The sequence below is a fragment of the Lipotes vexillifer genome, unplaced genomic scaffold (assembly GCF_000442215.2).
Source record: "Lipotes vexillifer unplaced genomic scaffold, Lipotes_vexillifer_v1.1 scaffold447, whole genome shotgun sequence".
NCBI lineage: Eukaryota > Metazoa > Chordata > Mammalia > Artiodactyla > Lipotidae > Lipotes > Lipotes vexillifer.
In genome coordinates, this window is record NW_006786302.1 from 1928483 (window position 1) to 1952769 (window position 24287).

Below are 24287 nucleotides of genomic sequence, written 5' to 3' on the forward strand. Positions count from 1 at the left end.
TTATCTCTCCAGAGAACAAACTGGAAAGCATAAAGCAACACTGCTGCAAAGATGCTATCCATCACAGGAAGCGCAACAGCCTGTCCAATCAAAGGATGTGTTACCTTGTTTTCAAGCGGTACAACTGCCTAGAAATTATTCCAGGCGATGTGGAGAGCAGCCTAACATCTCAATACTTGGAGGAAATGAAGAGCTGGAATAGGGGGAGTCCGAGTCTAGTCCACGGTAAGTGATGCTAATGTCTATTTGTTTACTATTTACATACTCTCGTTCAAATATTTACTTGGGCTCTGTGTCCGTATTTGTTTTAGATTCAAGCACCCAGAAGATGACAATCATATTCTATGAAACTCTGCCTACAAAAACACACAGGAAATGGGGATTCATTGCATAGGGTCTCTTTAAAATGCTTCCTACAAGACCCAACACAGTGCTATGCACAGAATGATCCTTAGGAATCATTCACTGCTGACAAAAACTATCAGGTATATGATAAAAAAAAAACATGTAAAGAAGAAATAGAAAACCAAAACAGAACTACACAACCCTGGTTAAGATTTTAAATGCCCACTAATCAATATTCAACATGGTGTTCTAAGGCATTTTCACATATGTGAAATATAAGCTTGTCATTTTGAAAAATAAAAAAGAATAAAAAGGAATACTGCACCATTAAAGATGTACTGGGAAGACTTACAAAACACGCGTGAACAGTTATGTTAGTGGTGCCAAAATGAAACAGGAAGAGACGGGCCAAAGAGGAGAAGGGGAAAAAAAAGGTGAGTGAAGCCAAAAATCCAACAGTGCCATGGGTCCCAAAATGAGAAAGTATGCATACAGCCAAAAAGAAAATAGAATTATAAATTAAACCAACAGAAAATGGTGTGATTCCACCAAAAACATGAGCCCACACAGCCAAAACAAAATTATGTGGACAATGATAAAAATGGCATTTCAAAGAGAAGCAAATTTAACCATTTGAAACATCTTAAAGGTAGTACAATAAAACTGGTGCGCAGTCATATATGAACTAACTCAGTGTGCTGATTTAAACCCTGGTTATATTACACATAGGGGATGAGAAGTGAATTTGATGCTACTGACCCTCTGCTATGTAACAGTGACTTGACATACCTCACTGAACACGCATACTTAACAGCCCTACCATCTAGGAAGGATTGTGCTCGTTCAACTGAGAAGCAAACAAAAGCTGGCAGAGATAAATTTCTCAGGATGATATAAGCACGTCAATAACGGTAACTAGACATCAAGTCAGTATGTGGCTGCTTTCGAAACTTACTCACCTCAATTTTTTTCCTTTCACAAGTATTGGATAGGATACAGAGAGATCACTGGCTTCTTCTCCATGGATGTTTTACAAAATTACTAATTTCCAAATATGTTCAATCAAATTTACACGGGTAGAAAAAGAGCTGCATCCCCTGACAAACTGTTTTCAACTCTCTACTAAACCAAAGATCTGTTCCTCCATTTCCTGTTCATCATAACATTTCCAGAATCCACCCCTTCCCAATTATTAAACTCCTAAATGACTTTTTCCTTTAAAGAGGCATTAGAAAATTAAGAATACTTACAAAAAATAAACAAGAAAGACTTTAAGCGAAGAGCATCCCTTGAAGTCCCTAATAAGCTTAGCAGGAGTACTTTTTGCCAAGTGGTCACAGCTAAGATGCCAAAGGACATCTGAGCTGAGTAGGTAGTTTTCTCTGACTGTTATTTACATTGCTCACAAGTTCATGTCCAACCTTAATAAAACCTAAAATTAGCCATTACTGTCATGTCTCCTACTTCTAGAAATCACAGAAATATTAAAAGAGAAGTACTCAAGGTACTTTTCTAGAATGTCATACAGGCCAAGCACAAATGATGCTCAGAATCACACTGCAGAGATGACAATATCCAAAAAACACAGAAATGCCTTCAGCAGAATTTAACTTGGTTTATTAACTTAGGCAGAAAACTTGGTGAATCCTTACAAGATGAGATTTTCAGTAAGAGTTGAAGTTGGCTGAAACCAAAAAACACTTAATTCATTTGATTATATACATATAATCAAAGGGAAACTTGGAGGGGGAACAGGAAGGAGGAAAATAATTTAAAAATTGTTCTTAGGCTTGGTAAATGCCAGATGAAAATATCACTCATTCAACAAATACACTCAACGGGACTTCCCTGGTGGCTCAGTAGTTAAGAATCTGCCTGCCAATGCAGGGGACACTGGTTCGAGCCCTGGTCCAGGAAGATCCCACATGCCTCAGAGCAACTAAACCTGTGTGCCACAACTACTGAGCCTGCGCTCCAGAGCCCGAGAGCCACAACTACTGAGCCCACGTGACACAACTACTGAAGCCCGTGCACCTAGAGGCAGTGCTCCGCAACAAGAAAAGCCACTGCAACGAGAAGCCCGCACACCGCAACAAAGAGTAGCCCCCGCTCGCCGCAACTAGAGAAAGCCCGGGTGCAGCAACAAGGACCCAACGCAGCCAAAAAAGCAATCAATTTATCAAAAAAATAAATGGAGTATAATCTATAAAAATTAAAAAAAACCAAAAAACAAATACACTGAAACCCAAGGGCACTTGCTTTCATCTTATCACTTCTGGCCTTGGATGTTCAACCCTGGACATAGAATGTTTCAGTTATACTAGAGTTCAGTTTTGTTGGGGACAGAGGCTGTGCAGGAGGCAATTCTAGTGGAAAGGCACTCATCCACAAATGAAGAAATCGGATGCAAAAAACTGCAGTCATGAGACGGCACATGCTCCATCCAGATTTGTGGAGAAAAGAACTGTTCCAGGAGTGACCAAAGGTGGGCGGAAGAAAATGGGGGTGTGGCATAGCCCAGGTAAGAATGTCAGGTCTTAGAGTGCTAGAGTGTCTTCCACATCTAACAGAAAACTTTTATTTGCTCTCATGGCCAATAAAGAGCCATTCTGGACTCCTGAGCGGAGATGGATGCAAGGAATAAAATTCAATTTGCAGCTGCACAGTATGAACCAGAGCAGAAGAGAGACTAACCATCGCCCAGGAGCACACAGGTGGCTTCCAAATTAGGAGAAACGGTTAAATCCACAAAGTATTTTGGAGGAAGATGTGGCAATATAAAAGATGGTGTGTTAAAAAATAGCAAGCTTGTTTCACTAAGAGGCTTAGAAATCATTTGAATGTTCTTTTAAAAACAAAACAACAGAATCTAAAAGTGAACAAAAGATATAAATTTAAATGTAGCTTATCAGAACTTATCCCCATGGTATTTCCTTTTACATTTATTTAAATGATAACAGAGAAAAATATCCTTTAGTCACGAAACTATCCTGTAATTCCAATTTTCTTAGCAAAACCTCAAGAGAGATTATGTATTGGGGGATTTATATGCAAACTCTTATCATGTAGGATACCAGGTCTTAAAACCTAAAGTGAATACAGACCTTGCTTTAGAAGTCAAAAAAGCAACAGTTAACTGACTTTAACTGCCACTACCACACCAGATACCAGGCTTCCTAAGCCCTCTGCAAACACGGGCTTTTATCCGACTTGCTTTAAATGAATTTTGTAAATGCTTGACAAAGCAGAGCAGATCTAGCTTCTCCAGGCAACTTCACTTAAAAAACAGAATTTTTTAACCCTAGGGATTTCTGAAGAGATATTTTTTTAATATTCCTGACATGGGGAATGAGAATATATACCTAGGCTTTATAAACCACAGAACGCTAGATTCAGGTAAATCATCATTAAAGCGAGTGGCTCTCCCAGCAAGCCCCATCTTTCTGCCTGTGACCCTATAAGCACAAACCGTCTGCCATCCCATGATGACAGTTCAGGCTATTAGGAGCAAATGGGGTCAGACTGTAATTACACCTAAATAAGGCTCCAAGTCCTTCCATGCGTTTCCCACATGGCCCCATGGAATTGTTTTTAACACACCCATAATCTCAGATAAAATAAAAATCTTATTAATTTACATCTGGATAGTCCAAAGTATACAGGGCAAAGTATACAGGTTCTGGTTTGTAGGAAGAAATGCAATTAATGATCAATTACTATTTAAAGACCAAACCCCTGTCAAAACAGCTTGACCAAAAAAAAAATGGTGGTTTTTCACATACACACATACACACATCTGGCAGTAGTGTTGCCAACAAAAAAGGTGGGTGGTGAGTCTGCCAGCTCAAATGGGGCTGTAACGGGGGTGGGGGCCAAAGGATGCATCCCGCCCCCTCCCAAGGACTCCCCTCCAGCAGTGAGCCACTTGGCCACATCCCATTCCCAACCCTGCAGAGATTCCTGTTCTTAACAAGGCCATTTGGGGGGCCCGTTTGGGCAAAGAACCCCAAAGGCAAACGTAAGAGAGGCTGGAAGACCTTCAAAGCATGTCACATTCAGTGAAATAACTCTTCACTGGAAGAGATCTCGTCCTAAGCAGACTTGGACCATTTAATTTGTTATCAAGAAATATCAACTGAGGAATTCTAAACTTACCCTAGGGTAAAACATTGGCCAGTGGCTCTAAGCTTTGTACTGAAGAGAAGTTTCTTGCATATCACATCCATGGCGAGGATTACTTCCACTGTGGGGGGAAGGGGCTTCCTTATCAGCACCATCTCCAATCATGGGAATAGAAGGCTGGGGTCCCCAAGTCAAGAACTCTGCCTCCTGTTTACAAAGTGGTTTGTTTTAACGGTGACCACGAGGATGCTGGGTGCTATAAAATACTAACCTGTCACCATCACTAATGAGGCTGGGAAATTACACTTGGCTTTTGCCTCCTGTATTAATGGGGATTAGAGGAGTCAAACAGGGCAGGAAAACCCAAATGTCAGTGGGTTAACAAAACACCAGAGATTTCCCCTCCCAAACAGATGAAGTCTGTGTAAGTGCCCGGGGCAGATATGACAGCTATGTTCCACAGTGTCCCCAGAGATCCGAATCCCTCCAGCCCGAGGTTCCACAGTCCAATGGAGTGGCCTTGACCTCAGTGTGGAGATGGGGCTCCATCCGTCCAGCTCTTTCTCATTTCTGGCGGAAGGATGGAGGACGGGGGAGAAGGGCATTCAGTCCAGGGCTACTGGCCACCTGTGATTATTTCAAGTGAGGGCGAAGCCTGTAAGAGCCCCTGGAGTCACTGAGGTCCCATCATCTTCCCTCTTGCTCTCCCTGAACGCACAGATACCAGCCCCTGACGCCCTTCTTGCCCCCTCCGTCCTCCTTGCTGGACCAAGCTCTCCATGGAAACAGTCACCAGACATTCCCATCCAGCTGGTAAAAGAAATGTGGGAAGCGGGGGTCTCACCCTATCGTCAAAGTAATAATGGGGTGAAAAGGCAGAAGGGAGAGGTATTCCAATATCCCAAGTAGGAAATCTGAGCATGACTTTACAGAAAGATCACTGTATATGGCGGTCTGGTTCTAATGATTTAAAACGCGATTCTTTTTTTTTTTTTTTTTTAAATACGATTCTTTGGGCCTATTCCAGGTGCTAAAGAAATCAGTGGACTGATAAAATTGTATATGCTTGAAAATAGCTGATTTATGTCCTTTTTTTCTTTTTTTTTTTTTTTTGCAGTACATGGGCCTCTCACTGTTGTGGCCTCTTCCGTTGCGGAGCACAGGCTCCGGACGCCCAGGCTCAGCGGCCATGGCTCACGGGCCCAGCCGCTTCGCGGCATGTGGGATCTTCCCGGACCGGGGCATGAACCCGCGTCCCCTGCATCGGCAGGCGGACTTTCAACCACTGCGCCACCAGGGAAGCCCTATGTCCTCACTTTTGAAGGCTACCATCATTGGATGTGGAATTCTAGACTGGCAGAATCCTTCCAGGACTTCAAGAATATCATGTCACTGTCTTCTGGATGCCACTGTTTCTGTTGAGAAATCAACTCAAAATCTTATTGCTGCTTTTTGAAGATCAGATGTCTTTTTTCCTCTGAAAGCTTCTAGCATTTTCTCTTTTTTTAAAAATTTTTTTAAAAATTATTGGCTGCGCTGGGTCTTCATTGCTGCGTGCGGGCTTTCTCTAGTTGCAGCAAGTGGGGGCTACTCTTCATTGCAGTGTGTGAACGGAGCCACTCATTGCAGTGGCTTCTCTTGTTGTGGAGAACAGGCTTCAGTAGTTGCAGCGCATGGGCTCTAGGGCACGCGGACTTCAGAAGTTGTGGTGCATGGGCTCAGCAGTTGTGGCCCATGGGCTCTAGAGTGCAGGCTCGGTAGTTGTGGCACACAGGCTTAGTTGCTCTGCGGCATGTGGGATCCTCCTGGAGCAGGGACTGAACCTATGTCCTCTGCATTAGCAGACGGATTCTTAACCACTGAGCCACCAGGGAAGTCCGTTCTTTGTCTTTGATCTTCAGTAATTTGACCATGATGTGCCTCGGTTCTTTGTGTTTATCTTGTTGAGGTTTGAAATTTTCCCAAATGTCTGCTTGATGCCTTTTATCAATTTTGGAAATTCTCAGGCACCATCTCTTCAGACATTGTTCCTTTCCCATTCTTCTCTCTGCTTTTTCTGCTGTGTTTAGTTACATGTATCTACCATGCCCATATGTCTCTTAGGCTTTTCTCTGTATTTTCCATCTTCTGTCTCTCTTTTCATCAGTCTGGATATTTCATTCTGTCTTTTCACTACTTTTCATATGTTTAAATCATTTATTGAGTTTTTAATTTTAGCTATGGTACTTTTCATTTTTAGAATTTCTAGTAACATATCAAAATTCTCACACTTGTCTTTGACTTCCTCTAACATATTAATCATAGTTATTTTAAAGCACATAATAAATCTCAATTCCTTTTTGGAAATAACCTGTAGATCTGTTTCTACTGTCTGTGTTTTCTCTTGGTTTTTGATCACGGGTTTGCCATCTCTTCATATGCCTGGTTATTTCTGATGGGCTTCTGACAGGCAGATAGGTCTGGGGTACTAGCAATTCCAGACCCCCTTAATCTAATCAGTGATTGAGCTGATTTGAGCTAGTCTCCTTCCTATTCACCCTAACACCTAGGACATAGCCTTTGGGGTCCCCAAGCCTGGGGTACTTACCTTCTCCCTGGCAGACCCTCAGCTCCAATCTAGTGGCCCTACCCCCAGCTCTTAAGTTGAAAGCTCTGCTCTTTGATATTGACAGTTAGCAAAGCGCAGGCTAAGAAACTGAGACACTCAGTCTTGTTCTTGGGGAGGAAAGTGGCCCCACATGCAGGACTCACAGCTCTGAGCTTCCTGGATCACACAACTACTCTTTAGAAGGCCTCTGACTTCAAAGAGAAGGCTATATATATATATATATATATACAGTCCAGTTTTCTAACTGTTCTCAGCAAAACCGTTAACCTGAAACAACTTAGTCCTATTACTACTGACTGATGGGCTGATAACTTTTTCTTTCCATCCTTACATCCCAAGAAGTACCACTTATTATTGGCATTTTATAGTAGAGAAGATGGATGATTAGAGAATTTTGATGATTTACCCAGATTCATCAGCTACCAAAAGACAAAATCAGGATTTGAGTCCAATTCAATAGAACTTCAGAGTTGAGTCTCTTAACCACTATTTATTATACTTCCTCTGATTTTATCCTTAATATAACCTACGTGATAAAAAGACATAGAAAATGGCATATGCTGGGGTCAGAGCAAGACTTCTGACTTCAAAATCCCATCTTTCTGGTGGTCTTTTTACTGGAGTTTGGAATCCAAATACATTTAGCTTTTGTCTTTTCCTATGGGAGAATACATCCTAAATTGAATCAAAAGACATTCTGAGATACAATCACCTCTCAGCTGACAATAAGATAATGTATATGGTCACAATTATCCTCATAGATGCTCTTGGAAAATGTTGGAGGGGAGGGTAATCTCATATAGTTCTCATTCTTTAGACAAATAAACTGAAGACCACAAAATAAAGACTCTGTCTTTGGGCTCATTTATTCATCCAAAAAGTATTTATCTATTACCTACTACATGCCAGGCAATTTTCTAGGCACTTGGATATATTTTAATAGAGTAAACAGAATATAAACATAAACATCACACCTAGGCCAATTATATAGCTCCTAAGTTCTATGGGGGAAAACAGCTGTATAAAAGGATTGGGAGGGCAGAACAGGAGATAAAGGGCAGGTTGCAGGATTTTACTTTTACAAAAGATTTGCTAAAATACTGTTGATAATTACTCCACCTCACTCCCACTCCATTCATCATAAAGACATGCTTCTTTACAGAATAACTGAACCTTCTTTCACCTGCCAATTTAGTTTCCTGAATGCCCTGGGGCAAAACCTTTAGCACTCAATATCCATTCTGAGTAACTACCATGCCTTTATGATTTGCAGGAAAATAAATACATAAATTATTCTTCTGCAGCAGAATCTGCTATTCTCCACACTGTGGCCTTTTTGAGCCCCAAATCTGCAGACATGGAGTCCGATTTTTTTCAAATCTGATTTTACTTATTTTTCACAACACCTTTTAAAGAAGTTCTACTGAGTAATTCTTGAAACTATAGTCTGGTTTAGGCTTTAAAAAGGATTTCCTGATTGAAAGGAGACCTTCAAGATGGTGGAAGAGTAAGATGTGGAGATCACCTTCTTCCCCACAAATGCATCAGAAATGCATCTACATGTGGAACAACTCCTACTGAATACTGGCAGAAGACCTCAAACTTCCCAAAAGGCAAGCAACTCCCCACATACCTGGGTAGGGCAGAAGAAAAAAGAAAACACAGAGGCAAAAGAATAAGGATGGGACCTGCACCTCTGGGAGGGAGCTGTGAAGGAGGAAAGGTTTCCACACACTAGGAAGCCCCTTCACTGGCTGAGACTGGGGATGGCGGCGGGGGGAAGCTTTGGAGCCCCAGAGGACAGCGCAGCAACAGGGGCGCGGACGGCAAAGCGGAGAGATTCCTGCACAGAAGATCGGTGCCGACCAGCATTCATCAGCCCGAGAGGCTTGTCTGCTCACCCGCCAGGATGGGCGGAGGCTGGGATCTGAGGCTCGGGCTTCGGTCGGATCCCCGGGAGAGGACTGGGGTTGGCTGCGTGAACACAGCCTGAAGGGGGCTAGCACACCACAGCTAGTCGGGAGGGAGTCCGGGAAAAGGTCTGGAGCTGCCGAAGAGACAAGAGATTTTTTCTTGCCTCTTTGTTTCCTGGTGGGCGAGGAGAGGGGATTAAGAGTGCCGCTTAAAGGAGCTCCAGAGACGGGCACGAGCTGCAGCTATCAGCGCGGACCCCAGAGACGGGCATGAGATGCTAAGGCTGCTGCTGCTGCCACCAAGAAGCCTGTGTGCGAGCACAGGTCACTATCCACACACACCTCCCCTCCCGGGAGCCTGTGCAGCCCACCACTGCCAGGGTCCCAGGATCCAGGGACAACTTCCCCGGGAGAATGCACGGCGCACCTCAGGCTGGTGCAACATCATGCTGGCCTCTGCCGCCGCAGGCTTGCCCCACATTCCATACCCTGCCCTCCCCCGCCCCCGCCTGAGTGAGCCAGAGCCCCCTAATCAGCTGCTCCTTTAACACCGTCCTATCTGGGTGGGGAAGAGATGCCCTCAGGCAACCTACACGCAGAGTCGGGGCCAATCCAAAGCTGAACCCCGGGAGCTGTGTGAACAAAGAAGAGAAAGGGAAATTTCTCCCAGCAGCCTCAGAAGCAGGGGATTAAATCTCCACAATCAACTTGATGTACCTTGCATCTGTGGAACACCTGAATAGACAACGAATCATCCCAAATTGAGGCGGTGGACTTTGGGAGCAATTGTAGACTTGGGGGTTTGCTTTCTACATCTAATTTGTTTCTGGTTTTACGTTTACCTTAGTTTAGTATTTAGAGCTTATTATCACTGGTAGATTTCTTCATTGATTTCGTTGCTCTCTTCCTTTATATATATATATTTCTTTCCTTTCTCTCTTTTTGTGAGTGTGTATGTGTATGCTTCTTTGTGTGATTTTGTCTGTATAGCTTTGCTTTTATCATTCATCCTAGGGTTCTATCTGTCCACTTTTTTTGTTTTGTTTTGTTTTGTTTTTCTTAGTATAGTTTTTAGTGCTTGTTATCATTGGTGGAAATGTTTTATGGTTTGGTTGCTCTCTTCTTTCCTTATTTCTTCTTTTATCGTTTTTATTACTTTTTATTCTTTTATTTTTAATAATTATTTTTTATTTTAATAACTTTATTTTCTTCCTTCCTTCCTTCCTCCCTCCCTCCCTCTCTCCCTCTCTCTTTCTCTCTCTCTCTTTCTTTCTTTTTTATCCCTTTTCTTCTGAGCTGTGTGGCTGACAGGGACTTGGTGCTCTGGCCGGGTGTCAGGCCTGTGCCTCTGAGGTGCAAGGGCTGAGTTCAGGAAATTGGTCTACCAGACACCTCCCAGCTCCACGTAATATCAAACAGCAAAAGCTCTCCCAGAGATCCCCATCTCAACACTAAGACCCAGCTCCACTCAATGACCAGCAAGCTACAGTGCTGGACACCCTATGCCAAACAACTAGCAAGACAGGAACACAACCCCACCCATTAGCAGAGAGGCTGCCTAAAATCATAATAAGGTCACAGACACACCAAGACACACCACCAGACACGGTCCTGCCCACCAGAAAGACAAGATCCAGCCTCATCCACCAAGACACAGGCACCAGTCCCCTCCACCAGGAAGCCTACACAACCCACTGAACCAACCTTAGCCACTGGGGACAGACAACAAAAATAACAGGAACTACAAACCTGCAGCCTGCGAAAAGGACACCCCAAACACAGTAAGTTAACCAAAATGAGAAGACAGAAAAACACACCGCAGATGAAGGAGCAAGCTAAAAACCCACCAGAACAAACAAATGAAGAGGAAATAGGCAGTCTACCTGAAAAAGAATTCAGAGTAATGACAGGAAGGGTGATCCAAAATCTTGGAAATAGAATGGAGAAAATACAAGAAACGTTTAACAAGGACCTAGAAGAACTAAAGAGCAAACAAACAATGATGAACACCACAATAAATGAAATTAAAAATTCTCTAAAAAAAAAATTCTCTAGAAGGAACCAATTGCAGAATAACTGAGGCAGAAGAACGGATAAGTGTAACATAAAATAGTGGAAATAACTACCACAGAGCAGAATAAAGAAAAAAAGAATGAAAAGAATTGAGGACAGTCTCATAGACCTCTGGGACTACATTAAATGTGCCAACATTTGAATTATAGGGGTCCCAGAAAAGAAGATAAAAAGAAAGGGACTGAGAAAATATTTGAAAAGATTATAGCTGAAAACTTCCCTAATATGGGAAAGGAAATAGTTAATCAAGTCCAGGAAGTGCAGAGTGTCCCATGTAGGATAAATCCAAGGAGAAACACACCAAGACACATATTAATCAAACTATCAAAACTTAAATACAAAAAAAAAAAATATTAAAAGCAGCAAGGGAAAAACAACAAATAACATACAAGGGAATCCCCATAAGGTTAACAGCTGATCTTTCAGCAGAAACTCTGCAAGCCAGAAGGGAGTGGCAGGACATATTGAAAGTGATGAAGGAGAAAAACCTGCAACCAAGATTACTCTACCCAGCAAGGATCTCATTCAGATTTGACAGAGAAATTAAAATGTCTACAGACAAGCAAAAGCTAAGAGAATTCAGCACCACCAAACCATCTTTACAACAAATGCTAAAGGAACTTCTCTAGGCAGGAAACACAAGAGAAGGAAAAGACCTACAATAACAAACTCAAAACAATTAAGAAAATGGTAATAGGAACATACATATCAATAATTACCTTAAATGTAAATTGATTACGTGCTCCAACTAAAAGACACAGACTGGCTGAATGGATACAAAAACAAGACCCATATATATGTGCTGTCTACAAGACCCACATCAGATCTAGGGACACATACAGACTGAAACTGAGGGGATGGAAAAAGATATTCCATGCAAGTGGAAATCAAAAGACCAGACCAGATGGCTTCACGGGTGAATTCTATTAAACACTTAGAGAAAAACTAACACCTCTCCTTCTCAGACTCTTCCAAAATATAGCAGAGGAAGGAACACTCCCAAAACCATTCTACGAGGCCACCATCACCCTGATACCAAAAGCAGACAAAGATGTAACAAAGAAAGAAAACTACAGCCAATATCACCGATGAACATAGGTGCAAAAAACCTCAACAAAATACTAGCAAACAGAATCCAACAGCACATTAAAAGGATCATACACCATGATCAAGTGGAGTTTAGCCCAGGAAAGCAAGAATTCTTCAATATATGCAAATCAATCAATGTGATACACCACATTAACAAACTGAAGGAGAAAAACTATATGATCATCTCAAAAGATGGCAGAAAAAGCTTTTGACAAAATTCAACACCCATTTATGATAAAAACCCTCCAGAAAGTAGGCAGAGAGGGAACTTACCTTAACATAATAAAGGCCATATATGATAAACCCACAGCCAACATCGTTCTCAATGGTGAAAAACTGAAACCGTTTCCACTGAGATCAGGAACAAGACAAGGTTGCCCACTCTCACCACTATTATTCAACATAGTTTTGGAAGTTTTAGCCACAGATATCAGCGAAGAAAAAGAAATACAAGGAATCCAAATCAGAAAAGAAGAAGTAAAGCTGTCACTGTTTACAGATGACATGACACTATATGTAGAGAATCCTAAAGATGCTACCAGAAAACTACTAGAGCTAATCAATGAATGTGGTAAAGTAGCAGGATACAAAATTAATGCACAGAAATCTCTGGCATTCCTATATAGTAATGATGAAAAATCTGAAAGAGCAATTAAGGAAACACTCCCATTTACCATTGCAACAAAAAGAATAAAACACCTAGGAATAAACCTACCTAAGGAGACAAAAGACCTGTATGCAGAAAAGTATAAGACACTGATGAAAGAAATTAAAGATGATACCAACATATGGAGAGACACACCATGTCCTTGGATTGGAAGAATCAACAATGTGAAAATGACTCTACTACCCAAAGCAATCTACAGATTCAGCGCAATCCCTTTCAAAGTACCAATGGCAAATTTCACAGAACTAGAACAAAAACTTTCACAATTTGTATGGAAACACAAAAGGCCCCGAATAGCCAAAGCAATCTTGAGAATGAAACATGGAGCTGGAGGAATCAGGCTCCTGGACTTCACACTATAATACAAAGCTACAGTAATTAAGACAGTATGGTACTGGCACAAAAACAGAAATATAGATCAATGGTACAGCATAGAAAGCCCAGAGATAAACCCATGCACATATGGTCACCTTATTTTTGATAAAGGAGGCAAAAACATACAATGGGCAAAAGACATCCTCTTCAATAAGTGGTGCTTGGAAAACTGGACAGCTGCATGTAAAAGAATGAAATTAGAACACTCCTTAACACCATACACAAAAATAAACTCAAAATGGATTAAAGACCTAAGTAAGGCCAGACATAGGCAGAACACTTAGAGGAAAACATAGGCAGAACACTCTATGACATAAATCACAGCAAGATCCTTTTTTACCCAGCTCCTAGAGAAATGGATATAAAAACAAAAATAAACAATGAGGGACCTAATGAAACTTAAAAGCTTTTGCACAGAAAAGGAAACCATAAACAAGATGAAAAGACAACCCTCAGAATGGGAGAAAATATTTTCAAACGAAGCAACTGACAAAGGGTTAATCTCCAAAATTTACAAGCAGCTCATACAGCTCAATATCAGAAAAAACGAACAACCCAATCCAAAAGTGGGCAGAAGACCTAAATAGACATTTCTCCAAAGAAGATATACAGATTGCCAACAGACACATGAAAGAATGCTCAACATTACTAATCATTAGAGAAATGCAAATCAAAACTACAATGAGGTATCACCTCACAGTAGTCAGAATGGCCATCATCAAAAAATCTACCAACAATAAATGCTGGAGAGGGTGTGGAGAAAAGGGAACCCTCCTACACTTTTGGTGGGAATGTAAATTGATACAGCCACTATGGAGAACAGTATGGAGGTTCCTTAAAAACTAAAAATAGAACTACCATACGACCCAGCAATCCCACTACTGGGCATATTTCCTGAGAAAACCATAATTCAAAAAAAGTCATGTACCACAATATTCATTGCAGCTCTATTTACAAAAGCCAGGACATGGAAGCAATCTAAATGTCCATCGACAGATGAATGGATAAAGAAGATATGGCACATATATACAATGGAATATTACTCAGCCATAAAAAGAAACGAAATTGAGTTATTTGTAGTGAGGTGGATGGACCTAGAGTCTGTCATACAGAGTGAAGTAAGTCAGAAAGAGAAAAACAAATACCATATGCTAACACATATATAGGAAACCATAAAAAAAAATGGTTCTGAAGAACTATGGGCAGGACAGGACTAAAGACGCCAACGTAGAGAATGGACTTGAAGACATGGAGAGGGGGAGGGGTAAGCTAGGATGAAGTGAGAGAGTGGCATGGACATATATACACTACCAAATGTAAAACAGCTAGCTAGTGGGAAGCAGCCACATAGCACAGGGAGATCAGCTCGGTGCTTTGTGACCACCTAGAGGGGTGGGATAGGGAGGGTGGGAGGGAGGGAGACGGAAGAGGGAGGAGATATGGGGATATATGTATACGTATAGCTGATTCACTTTGTTATAAATCAGAAACTAACACACCATTGTAAAGCAATTATACTCCAATAAAGATGTTAAAAACAAACAAACAAAAAAAGGATTTCCCCAATCTAAATAACATAAATCCAAGTATGAGGCTTTCCCACTAATTGCAGAAAAACCTAAGTCAGAAGCCTGATTTCATGGTAATTATTGCCCTTTGTCTGATGAATTTTACAGTAATTTCAGAATACTCATGAAGCTTCTCAGATAAGAACACACTAAGCTCAGAACAAAAGCTGCTGAATAATGTATTCCTGCTTTCTTGTAAACAAAAGTATTATTAATTTTGATAGCTTCTGTGGATATTTTTAATCTCCAATTTAAAACAAGAGCATAGGTTTCTATGTAAACCAGTTTACAAGCCAAAATGTATGTAAGGAATAATCTATACTACATATAAATTCCCTTTTTTTGTTTTGTGTCCAAAATATTCAAGGGAACAGACCTACCCAGCTACTTACTTAAGCCTATAGTGAGAAAGGCTTTCATCTATCTCTTAAATAAGGCAAGAGTTCCATTTGCCTAGTTTGTTAAAATACCAGGTTTCAGCCAGCCTTTCCCTTTTCCTTAAGAATACAATATTATTCAAAATGAGTCAAGGAATTGTATCTATTTCTACCACTCTGGTATTCCACAGTAATCACCCAGTAAACACTCAGGTACAAATTAACAAGTCACGGCTGTGATCCAGGACAGAAGAATTTCTCAGAGTGTTGTGAAAGATTCCATGTAAAAATGCAATGGAATAAGTATAAGAATATTAGCTTCATTGATGTAACATGATGCATTACACTCAACGTTTTTATATGTGTTACTCCACAACATCCCCATAACAGTGTTTAAAATTTCATAAGACAGGTGTTACCATTACCATTCTTATAGGTGACAAAAGGCAAAGAAAAGTTAAGGGACAATCAATGGCCACACAGGTGATAATACAGAATTGATATTTGGACCCTTTTCCTTACTACTTGGAATAACTTAAGGCCTAAGCACTGGACTCTAATCTTTTGGACTTAGGTTTGGATACTCAGGGTTAGGTGACAATTGGATATGCTAATTAACATCTTTGCCCTCTCTTTTCCCGTCAGTCAAATGGGAATATAATCACTGGTTCACTGTACTGTTATCAGAATTCAATCAGGAAAAGCACATAGAGCATTGACACTGGTGCTCATGTAATGGGCCAATACTCTCCTATATAAATCAGTGCAACTGAATTCTCAATTTTCAAGTTAAATTTCTACTTTCAGTAGAAATTATTAACAATTTTACAAATGCAGGCTCACCATAACCTATCTGGCTATTTCTCACACTTCTGTTTTACAGGATTCAAGGATGCTTCCGAGTCTTGTTCAGTGCCCAAACTCTGATCTGCTACACAGAAGCCCAGGGTCTCCTTCAAACGAAAGGAGTCCTCTTAAAAGACAGAACCACTTTTCTCAAATATACATTTCTATATATTTCTTTATAAAGAAATATACATTTATCTTTATATACATTTAATTTCCTAATGCAATACCTTAAATAGAAATGATGAATAAACAGCTGGGTGAATAAATGAAATGATGAATAGAAAGACACACCACAGGATAGGAAAAGTCCAGGGACTCAATTATTTTGAAGAATCAGACTGAGATAATCCCAGAAGCTTAAGAAAAGAAATGACAAGCTCATTTCTGCATCCATTTATCCAAAATTCTGTGGGGTTTTTTTTGTTTTTTTGTTTGTTTGTTTGTTTGTTTTGCGGTACGTGGGCCTCTCACTGTTGCGGCCTCTCCCGCTGCGGAGCACAGGCTCCAGACGCGCAGGCTCAGCGGCCATGGCTCACGGGCCCAGCCGTTCCGCAGCATGTGGGATCTTCCCGGACCAGGGCACGAACCCATGTCCCCTGCATCCCCACTGCGCCACCAGGGAAGCCCCGTACTATTTTTTAAAGTTGTTGGAAACAGCCAACATATATTTCAATCCCTGCAACTTAAATTCTTCTTTCAATGTATATGATGCCTTAAAAATGGGAAGATGAAAACTGCATGTAGGATTCCTTTATACTATGCTATCATATATCACCTTTTTCCAAGTAATTCCAAGTTTATCCCCTTTAGTTTTAGATATCTGAAGATTTTTTATTTATTGTGGTATAGTTGCTTTTCAATGTTGTGCTAGTTTCTGCTGTACAGTGAAGTGAATCAGCCATATGTATACATTTCCCACACACCCATAGCTTGTCTTCCTTCCAACTCTGGGAAACTTCAGTGGGGGACAATGTGTTAATGACATACGTAATTAGGTTCTAAAAGATGTGTTTTTTATAGAACTGGAAGGAATGAAGGTGGCAGTCAGGAGAACAGCTCTTGACAAATGGGTGCACAGCCACTCCTGTAAACAGGAACTTCCCTGCAGGAAAACTTCCTCCCCTGGGATCTATAATTTGGCTGTTGCCTCAGAGAGCTGATGAAAGCAATTACAGGACAAAAAGGCTGATTTCCCCTGCATCTGTTGAGGCGAAGCCAGGGATAATGTTTCATTTACACTAAAGGAATTCACGGTTTCTTTCAGAATAGAACCTGAAAGATGAATCCAATCTAATCAGAGGCACAGGCATCTTATCGGGATGAAAATCCCTTAAGATGTAGCTTCCCATCCTTAAAGGTCAGTCACTTATTAAGAGTTTTAATAGTTTTATCAGAAATGACCACATTCAGGGCTTCACAGATGTCATAGGGGAAAGATAGAACCATTCCTCTGTGTTTCCATTAACTGAAGATATTAGTGACCAACAAAGATAATGGTCTATTAAAAATCAGGAAAATAAAATTTTCTGGGCACAATAAGTTACTTGCTGCCAATATTTTAGTTATTTTTTTCAGATTTCCCCAGTTTTATGTATACGCATTTGTGTGTGTGTGTACATTTACTCTAATGCAATTGTATCGCATGTGTAGATTTGTGTATCCACCACCACAGTTCAGATAAAAATACATCACCTTCATTTTCTAATTTTCAAAATAATAACTTGGTTTCTTATTATCCTCCAAAGATGATTCGTTATTTTTCTTTAGTATCTTTACACTCTCACCAATTTCATCATATTTTATGTGTTTCAGTCCATTGCAATTATTATCCCTTTTTTTGCTCAAAATTTTTTATCTGTGGCCTGTGGAATTCTCTTCAGTTTGTCTCTTGAGTTTCTTGGACACTGTGCTATTTCGTCTGTAATATTAATTATTATCTGACAGGACAAGATGTTCTGAGCTCCTTTTATACATTCCATTCTTCAGACCAGGAATTAACCATTTCTCCAAGGAACTTGGTTTCTTTTAGTGGTGAAATAGCATTTCAAGGCCAAAAATTAATTGCTACAGGGACTCATTGTTTCTGGGTTAGTTTTTTTTTTTAATTTGTATTTTATACTGGAGTATAGTTGATTTACAATGTTGCATTGGTTTCTGGCTTACAGCAAAGTTATTCAGTTTGGGCCCTTGCTCAATGGAGTGAGGCAGGCATAGCAGGGAGGATGGGCTCTTCCTGTCCTGAGTAAAACTGAACCCTTGGACCACAGACCCAGGTGGCCTCCCGCCCCCATGTCACAGCATGAGTACAGCCAATGTGGGGAGGCGTGGTGTGATGTGGTGTGATGCCCACGGAACACCTACTGTAGACAAGCAACAGTCACTGAACACCCAGTGTGTGGTCACCGCCACACTAAGAACTTTTCATGAAGGACCTCATTTTGCAGTCAGAATAGCCCATATGCATATATATATACACACATATATAATGATTATTCCCATTTATCAATGAAGAAACCAAGGCCAAGAGAGATTATCAGCACCTTGCTCCAGTTCACCAAGCCAAGCTGTTAAACTCCAGTCTACACACTCACCACTGCCTCACACGGCTTCCTCTGCAGCCCCACCCACCAAGAATAGGGAAGGAGCTGAAAGTGGGATGGAGAAAACCAACCAAAGCCCTCAGAGACCTGAGCAGTTTCACAGAAGCTTCTCCAATGAAGGAAATGTTCAGAACTGTCCAACCTTGTACCCACCAGCCACTTGTGGCTACTGAGTACTTGATATGTGGCTAGTGTGATGGACCGAGGAATAAAATGTTTATTTATATATATATTTTTATAATTTTTATTGGAGTGTAGTTGATTTAGAATGTTGTGTAAGTTTCAGGTGTACAGCAAAGTGATTCAGTTATACATGTACATATATCTACTCTTTTAAAAATTCTTTTCCCATATAGTCCATTACAGAGTATTGAGTAGAGTTTCCTGTGCTATACAGTAGGTCCTTACTAGTTATCTATTTTATATATCGTAGTGTGTATATGTCAATCCCAATTTTACTTAATTTTTATTCTTTTAGATTTAAATAGCCCAATGTGGCTAACAGCTACCATAGCGGACAGCCTTAGAGTTTAAGAGAGAGAAAACACTTTTTCTCATAGGTGTCCATACGGGACAGGAAATATAAAGGGGTGAAATCTCTATGACAGTGGTCCCCAACCTTTTGGGCACCAGGGACTGGCTTCGTGGAAGACAATTTTTCCATGGACCGGGGCGGGGTGTGTGCGGGGGACGGTCCAGGCTGTAATGCGAGTGACGGGGAGCTGCAGATGAAGCTTTGCTTACTCGCCCTCCACTCACCTCCTGCTGTGCGCTCTGGTTCCTAACAGGTACCGGTCCATGGCCCGGGGGTTGGGGACCCCTGCTCTATGAGACATTCAGACGAAGGCTCTTCCTTTCAAAATTCAAGGAAGAAGATATTGTCTCTTACTGTAAAAAATCAAATTGATTTGACCACACCAGCACAGGTGGTGGAAGCAAGAAGAATTTTCTAAGCAAAGGGAGTAGTACAAGCAAAGACAAGGAAACGATAAGCAAGCATGAGAGTACTGTCACCAGCCCCGTGTGAATGGATGATTAAACATGGGAAGATGTAAAACGCAGAGAACGTGGCAAAATAACATAAGAGACAAGGAAAATCTAGTCCGTTGCTAAGCTGTTTATTGTGTGCATTCCCCACTAAATCACAAGGTCGAGGTGTGAAAAGGCAAAGGGGAAAGCATCACTAATACAAAGGAACGAAAAATAGAAGTATGTGTCCACGGGAAAGAATCATTCTAAGAAAAAGGCAAAATATCTTGAGAAAGCATTTCTGAGATGCATGCATTGCCGATGGCAGAGTGAAACCCCACATATGCTATGAGCGTGGTCACTAGGGAAGCTAGAGCACCTACAGTAGGCCACACAAGGGCAACATGGGGTGGGCCAACGGGCAGCCATGGCCGTTGCCTGGGCTGGGGGAGCAGATGTTTGTCCTTCAGTGTGTCTCATGGCCACTCCACTGGGAATGCCACGTCCCCATTAGGGTCTGGTCCACATGGTCCAAAGGGAACACGGGATGGGGGACGGGGCAGAGGAACTGCCCTGGACAGGCTAGCAGACAAGGGGAGGGCACAGGCCACCACATCCGTCACGCACAAATCTCCCAGGAGCACCCACCCCAAGCCCTGTGACTCACCAACCCTTAACATTTTAATAACCAGATGCAGACCAGTTGAACATGAGAGTCTGGAGCCTTGTCTAATCTGTGGGGTCAGACGAAACCTCCCACCACTGGGCAGAGGAAGCAAACACGTGGCCCGAGGGCCGCATTCAGGTTTCACAGCATCCAACACCCAATTCTTTGTATTTTATTTCCTCTGCATGGCTTAGCCACATAGATGATGAAATTTTCACTTTGGAAATTCCAGACTCAACAGATCTGGCAAAGCTGGGCCCATATGGAACTGACTAGCAGCCCCTCTTCTCTGAGCCCCCGCTCACTCATGTCACTTGTCACTCACCCAGGAAGTCACCTGGGTTTAGGGCCCTTGCCATGGACCATTAGGTGTTCCTGCTACAAAGCAGAACTGCAGCTAAGACGGGAGCTCAGCCGAAGTAAAAATAAACACCAGAGGAAGGCAGGGAGTTTTTGTCCTGATGAATTTGGAACCATCACTCTTCAGAGAATTAACTTTTCCCCACATGCCAGTAGGGCTACCACAGACTATTTTCAACTGAACTTGAGCAATGTCACAATACTTCTGAGGACATTAATGCCATTAAGGCTTTTTTGAGCAGTAGTAAAATCCCATACTATTTTCTCTCCTTTTCTAATTAATGTCCATAATAGATCTATAGTCTGCCTCACTTCTTTTTTTTTTTTTTTTTTGCCTCACTTCTTAAGAAAGAAACTACAACTCTGATTAATTTTTAATATCAACTCTGCTAGAATCCAGACTTGCCTGCCCTCTCCCCCCGAAATTTTTATCTGTTCACAGAATTCCACGCTATTCTTGATTTAGGGCTTAGAACACTAGTAGAAACTTAATTAAAACGTAAACTCTTAAGTATACATAAAATCACAATTACGTAAATATATTCCAGATTTATTAGCTAAACCAAAACCTAGTTTAAAGGTGAAATATCACAGATGCTGGGCAAACGTGCTGCATTTATGGTGAAACCTCATTCGCCTTGGACAGAAGCAATATCCCTCCTTGTTCCTTTTCTTCCTACGGGCCCCTCTCCAAGCCCCTCCCAAACCACGCTACCCTTGATGCACACAGATTTGGGGTGCCCCATCTTTGTCCTTCTTTGTGGCGCTGGATACTAATACTAATCATGTGTCCTCTGGGCCCATGGGCATAGATGGCTCAGAAAAGGCTCTGGCACGTTTAATGCCAAGCTGGACTGGGCTTCCTTTGGCTTTGGTGCAGGTGTGGAACACAGGACTGGGAGTTTCAAGCCCTTCACGGGTGTGACACGTTTAGTGTGGAGAGTATTTCACTTTTGGAGGGAGGGGGTTTATGTCTAGTGCCTGTACTGCTGGGAAAAGATTCCTAAACATAGCAGGAAGCTGGCTGCCTAGGGAGCCCTGGGAAAGCTTTGGAAAATGAACCCATAAGCTTTATGCCCAGAGGTTCTGATTCAGTGGTTCAGGTATGAGATCCAAGAGTCCACACTGTGAAAACACCCCCCAGGAATTTCCGAAGATCAGATGGATTAAAGAAGCAATGTCCCCTGCTGGTTTGAGCTACATCGAACCTCCTCTTTCAAGGATGCAGCAAGGTCAAGGCTACGGGGAGGCAGGAGGTGAAGAGGCAGCATGTGAATACAGAGGAGGATCCAATGGTCTGGGTGGGGAGAAAGGAAGTCTGAAGATATACTTTATAGCAAAGCAGAGCTTGAAAGAGACCCTTGCTCTGAATGATAGCCTTGTGCCTTGTGTGCATGCGTCTGTCTAGTGATGGGCTGGTACCAGTGTAGGGGGATGGTCCCCCCAGAAATCCTTCCCAGAGCCTGACTTGTCATTAGCTTGTACCTTTCATCTCAAGTCAGAGACAATCAAAGACAACTGAAAAATAAATACAGATGTTCCAAAAAATTTCTCTTTGAGGCATTTTCTTAGAAGTCGTAGGGCATGTACCAAGTACTTTTCATTCTTTAGGCTCATGAGAGAAAAAAAAAAAGGCAAATGTACTGGTCCAGGGAAAATGCATTGACTATAAACACGGACTTTACAGAGAGAATGTGAGATGGAAAAGGTGGTTAATAGTCAAAGCTTTAGTGGCACCACTAGACACAAATGTCAGAGTCTCCAGCCTGACATGCTAAGCTTATGCCAATTAAAAAACGGCAGATAAAACTTTCAAATTCAAATACTGTAATTTATCAAAATCAAACAGAATAATTTAAGGCTGATTTAGCTGGATTCCTTGCCACTCAGAATAGAAACTGAATTTTCCAAAATCATTCCAAAATTTCCAGTCTTCTTTGCAGCAAGAAGTGTTCTCATAACTAAGTTCTGATCAATGAAAATGAAATGTAAGTGGAAGTGCTATGTGTCTGCTTCCAGAAACTACCTTATAAACCAGCTCACCCTGGCCCTTTTCCCCTCTCCCTGCTTCTGTTCTTCATCACTTAATTCATGTTAGTTAAAATTAGGAAGTGATGGCTGGAGCTCGAGCAGTCATCTTGAACCTTGAGGTTCCACATTAGGATGGTATAGGGATCCACAAAGAAGGAGGCTGCCCGTCCCCCCGGTCAGGGTCTACTTACTTCCATACTCCTTTTACTGGAAAGGAAAAATAAAATTCTACTTGCTTACAACATTCTTCTTTGTGTTTTCCACCACCTTGGGCTGGATCTAATCCTAATTAATACATAACGTTTTATACCAGTAACATCCATCAAGATGTTAGAAAATGTTTTCTTTTTGGATTTTCTTGCTCTTCAGAAAGAAAACTTAAGTATTTTGTCTTTGCCTCTGCAGATGTAGAAATTATCTACGAGGGCAACACACAGCAACTCCATTAGCAAAATTCATGAATAAATTTTTCATCAGCTCACAAGTGTTAAGTAAGCTGGAGAGACACAAGAACAGGAATGATCTCCTTTCCCTTATGTTCTCCCACACACTTCCTCTTTAACTCAAACTGATAGTATCAAGTTTTAAGAGTCAGTGATATTTGTTCTCACCATGATCATCCTTCCCCTCACCCTTAAATCCCCAAGATGCTGATAAGACTAGAGGTTCACAGAATTCGTGTAGAATCGATCCATGACGATGTACAGTGGAAATGAAAAGAGAAGCTATTCCTGGGAGTCAGGAAACCTGATTCTTATCCTGGTGCTGTTGCAGGAAATCACAATGACCGTGCTTTGATAGTCACTGACCTCTTAGGGCCGCATCTTCTTAGCTGTGAACTAAAGGGACTGGGTGAGAGCTTGAGGTGCTCTCTAACCCTAGGATGCTATGGTCTTAAAACTATGCCCCTTAAAGTTTCTTCAAGGGCTCCAAATTAATACGTGCAGTACCAGTCAAACTTGTTTCAACTCAGAACACTCATATTTAAGAATAATTTACTATTTTATACCATTGTATCCTAAGACTATGTTTCCTTTGCTATTCTACTAACTTGATATTCATGCTTACTGTTAAAAACAAATTTTGGAGAAAATTAAGGGCCATAAAAACTTTGAGAAGAATTTACCAGATACTGAATGTTCTGGAACAAAATTTCAAAATCTCACATTGATAAACAGAAAACAAAAGCTTGATGAAGAAATGTTACTCCCTTTTCGGAGTATGTAAATCCTGTAAGAGAAAAGTTGTTAAATACAATTTAATCTACTCTGGAGTACAGTTAAATGGATGTGATGGATGGCAGGTTGTCTTAATCTTTCCCATTTGTTAAATTATGATCGATGAGTGATGTTCACTGCTGAATTTCCAGACAGGGCCTGTGTTTGAACTCCCTGTCTTTATCAAAAGCTTCCAATCAACAATTGTTCTAAATCTGTCTCCATCACACCAGTGTGACACTCCACAATTATGATAAAGAGGAAGGCCAGAAACCTTACAGAATAAGTCCCTGGGTCTTGTGTCTGATGTGACATGCAATCAACATGTCAACTAAGTGAAACTGTCTCAACAAATTTGCGGTATTTTGGACTTCTAAGTAAGCTTTCTCAGCAAACTCCCCCCACCCCCCAGGGAAAGAAAATGCTTCTGGCTCTGCAATTATTTGCCTTTAGGGAA